This window comes from Nicotiana sylvestris, chromosome 2 (genome assembly GCF_000393655.2).
Source record: "Nicotiana sylvestris chromosome 2, ASM39365v2, whole genome shotgun sequence".
Lineage (NCBI taxonomy): Eukaryota > Viridiplantae > Streptophyta > Magnoliopsida > Solanales > Solanaceae > Nicotiana > Nicotiana sylvestris.
In genome coordinates this window covers 111,411,116-111,417,214 of record NC_091058.1, presented here as the reverse complement: position 1 = coordinate 111,417,214, position 6,099 = coordinate 111,411,116, and positions in this window count along the sequence as shown.

Genomic DNA, 6,099 nt, shown 5'->3' with positions numbered 1-6,099 from the left:
AAATGTGAAGGATAACAATTGAAGTTCTTCAACTTCCAACTTTTCCTGATCACGAGACAAGTTTACTACACTTGGGCTGGATTAAATTCCGACCATTTTGACGATGAAGAAGCCGATTTGTTTTAGAGAAATCAGGGGGTTTCGGCTACTTTTTCTCTCAAATGAGATAGTGAGAATATTTTTAATCAAGGGAGAGGCTGCCGCTCTTAGGAGGGTCCTTTAGTTTTTAGCTAGGTCTAGGTCTAGGAATTGAAAACCTAGGGTAGAGTTTCTATAATTGGGTATTTTATATGGAGGTGGTAAGGGATGATGGCCATTGGATTAGAAGGAAATAGATGGCTAGGATTAAATCTTGCACTTAAGTGGGCTAATGGGTTGGGAAGAATGGGCTAAGGGTAATTGGGTTGGGCCATGTTATTTGGGTTTGAACTTAGGCTAAAAAGACCAAATAATACAATGTATCTATAAAAATGTAAAAATTACTCTAAATTAAAATACACTAGTATAAAACTAAATACTACGAGTGAAACTAATTTTTTTGTATTTTCAAATGTCATAATACTATATATATAAATATACTAATTGACTTTAACCTAAAGATGAAAATATTTATTTTATTTTTTTGTAATTTTTATTTTTTGTGATAAAATAAAGTAAAAGAGTCAAAACTATTTAAAATAATGATATTTAACCTAAACTAAATATTTTACGCTAAAAATGTGTAAAATCTTGGGGAAGGTCAAAAATCACATGTCTACACTACTTAGCTTAGTTAGACGCATTGTGTAGGAGATCTGTTGTAAAATCATAAACCTTGCGTTTGTATCTTGGATAGAGTTAGTCGAGTTGTAAGCTTTGTAATAAACTATTACAAAGGGGTTTGTGATAGAGTTATCACAAGTTAGTGAGAGATTAAGAGGTTAATTCCTAGGTTACAATAGTTTGTAATCTGAAAGTTTTCTTAGTAGTGAAGTTAAAATCCTACAAGGATAGGTCGTGATTTTTAATCCCGTGAGCTGGGAGTTTTCCACGCAAAATTCTGTTGTGTCATTTACTTATTGCTGTGTGTGCGTTCTGTGGGAACTAATAGAGAACCTGGTTCTCTATATAGTTTGGTGGACTCTCAGTTTCTATCAATAAGTATCAGAGCAGGTTCTTTGTATTAAGCTAACACCTAGAAAAAATCCTCATGGCTTCTCCATCAAACTTTGAAGAAGGCCAATCTACCTACAGACCACCAAGATTCAACGACTAATACTATGGATGGTGGAAGGCAAGGATGTATGATTTTATTATGGCTGAAGACTAAGAGCTCTAGGATATTATTTGCGATGGACCCTTCATTCCTATGAAGACCATTGGTGAACCAACAATGATAGTTCCCAAAACAAAAAAGGAATACGCGATGCTGACCGCAAGGCTATAGAGAAGAACTTTCGAGCAAAAAAGATCCTCGTCTGTGGTATTAGACCAGATGATCAACAAGATTTCAGCATGTCAATCTGCTAAGGAAACCTGGGAAACTCTCCAAACAGCTCATGAAGGGACAACTCAGGTCAAGCAGTTAAAGATTGATATGCTAAATACAGAGTATGAGCTCTTCAGGATGAAGAATGATGAGTCCATTCAGGATATGCATACTCGCTTCACCTCGATCATCAATAACTTCACTCTCTGGGAGAAATCATTCTCAGGAACAAACTTGTCAGGAAAATACTTAGTGTATTACCTGGTTCCTGGGAAAGCAAAGTAAATGCTATCATAGAGGCAAAGGATCTGCAGAAGCAGACCATTGATGAACTCATTGGTAATCTGAAAACTTATGAAATGAAGAAGAAGGATAATGAGAGAAGAGAGCCAAAAAGGGAGAAGAACCTGGTCCTTAATACAGACAATAATGACTCAAGTGGTGAGGATGCTGATATGGCTTACTTGACAAAGAGATTTCAGAAAATGGTTCGCAGAAATGGAGGTACTCCAAAAAGGGGCAACTCCAACAAGCCAAGAGGCTATGACCTATGTCATAAGTGTGGGAAGACAGGACATTTCATCAAGGATTTCCCTCTCCTCAAGAAGATCAGTACAAACACAACACAAACAAAGCAACCAAGAGGAACCTGGTTCCTGACAAATGATTCAAGACAAAAGATGTCATTGACAATGTTGTGAAACAAGCTCTTGCTGCATGGGGAGTTCTCTTCCATCGAATCTGGAGACGATGATGAACAAGGTGGCACCTCCATGATGGCAGTAGAAAGTGAAGCGGCTGAATATGCCTCTATCTTTGCCTTGATGGCAAAATCTGACGATGATAATGATTAGGTAAACTTTCTGGATGTTCAAAGAAATCTGAAGTCTTACTCTTCGAAAAAACTTATGTCTTTGGCAAATATTTTAATTGATGCTTATCATAGTCTTATAAATGATAAAAATACATTAACTGTGGAACTAGGAAAAGTAGAATATGGGAGAGATGATCTAGTAGTAGTTGTGGTCGATCTAAAAGAAACCATTGAGAGTCTGAAAAAAGAAAAAGATGCTTTAATTGAAAAAATCACAAACATAGAACATGAGAGAGATGATCTAGTGGTTGTTATGGTCGATCTAAAAGAGACCATTGAGTGTTTTAAAAAGGAGAAAGAAGCTCTAACTGAAAAGATTGCTAACATAGAGCATGAGAGGGATGACTTATTAGTAGTAGTTGTATATCTAAAGGAAACAATTGAGGAACTAAAAGGAGAAGGTAGGCATGAGATCACTCAGAAGAGAAAGAAAGTTTTAAATGAGGCACATCTTAGGCTTGAAGAAAATCTAAAATCAGTGAAATCTAGTCTGTGTGATGAACTTGGGAGAAACAAACAACTTCAGGAAGATCTAGGAAGAGTTAAGAGTGATCTAGAAAAATCACTTAAGTGGACCTGGTCCGCTGATGCTATCACTGCCATGTATACGAACAATGGAGGAAACAAGCAGGGAATTGGATTCCAAAAGGAAAAGACTCCTTACAATCCTCATAGCAAGTACGTTACTGCCCCTGATAACTGGCCCTGCACTCACTGTGGCAACACTGAGCATTTTAAAGAAATCTATAAGGCTAGATTTTAGTCTCAACAGAAAGATAAAGTTTTTGCTAAAAAGGTAACTACTGCTAAAGAACCTGGTCCCTCATATAAAAAATGTATGATGCCTGCTTGGACCAAAAGAACCATGATTCGCCCATTTCCTCACTAAAAGGGACCCAAACTTGTTTGGGTTCCTAAGTCTAACCTTTGATTTTCTTGTGCAGGGAGCTATGAAAGGAAGTATCCAACAATGGTACATGGATATTGGCTACTCGAAGCACATAACTGGAAGCACAAATGATTTTTTTTCACTCAAGGCCTTGCAAGGAGGGAGTGTGTCCTTTGGAAATAGTAAAAAGGGATACATTGTGGGAGTTGAAAGGATTGAGAAGTCTCTCACTCACTCAATTAAAAATGTATACTATGTGAACAGGTTAAAGTACATCTTGCTAAGTATTTCCCAAATTCGTGACAAGGGAAACAAAGTGAAATTTGTGTAAAATATATACATGGTCACAAATCTTGTGACTGGTTAAGTGGTTCTAGTGGCCAAAAGATACAAAAACATTTACATTGCTGAGTCCTTGCAAAATGGGGATCTCAATTGTCTGAGTACAGTTGATGATGATGCTGAACTATGGCGCAGAAGATTGCATCATGCAAGTTTTACGCTGCTGAATAAATTGGTCAAGAAGGACCTGGTTCGTGGCCTACCCAAGTCAAGCTTCAAGGATCACAAGGTGTGTGATGCATGTGTAAAAGGAAAGTAAGTTAGATCCTCTTTCAAGCCCAAAAAGGTAGTTACTACCTTAAGGCTACTTGATCTCCTCCATATTGATCTGTGTGGACCTATGAGGGTGCCAATTAGAGGAGAAAAGAAGTACATCTTTATTATAGTGGACGACTATTCCAGATTCACATGGACTCTATTTCTTAGAACCAAGGATGAAACTTTTCAAGTATTTGATGCATTTGTGAAGAAGATCCAGGTGAAGATGAGCCATAATGTAGTATGTATAAGGTCTGATCACGACACAGAATTTGACAATGCCTAATTCAACGAATTCTGTGCTGAAAATTGCATTACTCATAATTTTTCAGCTCCAAGAACACCTCAACAAAATAGCATTGTGGAGAGGAAGAATAGAACTCTTGGAGATATGGCAAGAACAATGTTGATTGATAGTGGCATTGTAAAAAGTTTCTGGGCAGAAGCAGTCAACACTACATGCTACTTGGTGAACAGGTGCATGATCAAGTCCCTTCTGAACAAAACCCCATATGAACTGCTGAACGGGAGGAAGCCCAAGATGACACATTTAAGGACAATTGATTGCAAATGTTCATCCTCAATAATGGAAAGGAAGCACTTGGAAAATTCGATGCCAAAAGTGATGAAGGAATCTTTCTGGGCTATTCATCACAAAGCAAAGCCTACAAAGTATATAACAAAAGAACTCAATGTGTTGAGGAAAACATACATGTGATCTTTGATGAATCTCACCACCCATGTGAGAAAGATTCACATGATAAGATTGATTTAGACGGAGAACACTCAATTGTCCCTAGTGAAGTCATTGACATGACAAATGGAAAGACTAACATGATGAGTCACGTCAAGGAATCAAATGATGACGGTGCAGCTATATCTCCAGCTGATGGGGTGAAATATGGTTCCTCAATCACAATAACTAAAGTTGAGAATAGAGTTGTTGATGTTGTCCAAGGCACCCCATATGCTGAGTTGAGAAGCGAAACTCACACAACCAAGGATCACATTCAAAAATACCTGGACCTTCTCATAATGAGATTCAAATGTCTAACTGGAAGCACAAAAGTTCACACCCTCTTGAAAATGTGATCATTCCTCTTGACTCAGGGATTCAAACCAGATCAAAGTCAAGAAACACGCTTGCCTTTTCAGCCTTTCTCTCTCAAATTGAGCCCAAATATATCAAGAAAGCATTGAAAGATGCTGACTAGATTACAAATATGCAAGAAGAACTCCATCAATGTGAGAGGAATAGTGTATTGAACCTGGTTCCACGACCTGCTGACAGAACTGTTATAGGAACCAGGTGGGTATTTAGAAACAAACTTGATGAGTTTGGAAACACAACAAGGAACAAGACAAGGCTAGTAGTTGACTATGATGAAACTTTTGCTCCAGTTGCTCGAATGGAGGCCATCAAAATCCTCATTGCCTTTGCATCTCATATGGAATTCAAATTGTTTCAAATGGATGTCAAAAGTACATTTCTGAATAGTTTTCTAAAAGAAGAAACTTTGTCAAGCAACCACCTGGATTTGAGTGTCATGAGTATCTTGAGCATGTTTTTAAACTTGACAAGGCATTATATGAACTAAAGCAAACTCCGCGCGCTTGGTATGAAAGGTTGTCCAAAATTATTCTAGAAAATGGCTTTACAAGAGGAAAAATTAACAACACCTTATTTCTAAAGAAATGAGGGAGGAACCTGCTCATTGTGCAAGTCTATGTTGATGACATCATCTTCGGAGCAACAAATGATTCTCTATGTGAGGAATTCTCAAAGCTCATGGGAAATGAGTTTGAAATGAGCATGATGGGAAAATTAAATTTCTTCTTGGGTTTACAAGTCAAGCAACTTCTAAGAGGACAATGATAAGACAACAGAAGTTCATCAAAGAGCTTCTGAATAGATTTGAAATGGAAGGCTCAAAAAATCATTAATACTCCTATTGCCACTACCACTCGCCTAGACATGGATGAACCTGGCTCTCCTGCGAATGAGACCATGTATAGAGGTATCATCGGGTCACTCCTGTATCTCATAGCAAGTAGACAAGATATTGTTTTTAGTGTGGGACTTTGTGGTAGGTTTCAATCTAATCTAAGGGAATCTCATCTGAAGGCTGCCAAGAGAATCCTGAGGTATCTCAAAGGAACGCAGGACCTGGTTCTCTACTATTCTTCAGGAGACAATTTTGATTTAATAGGGTATGCTGATGCAGATTATGCTGGTTATCTGGTGGATAGGAAAAGCACTTCAGGCAT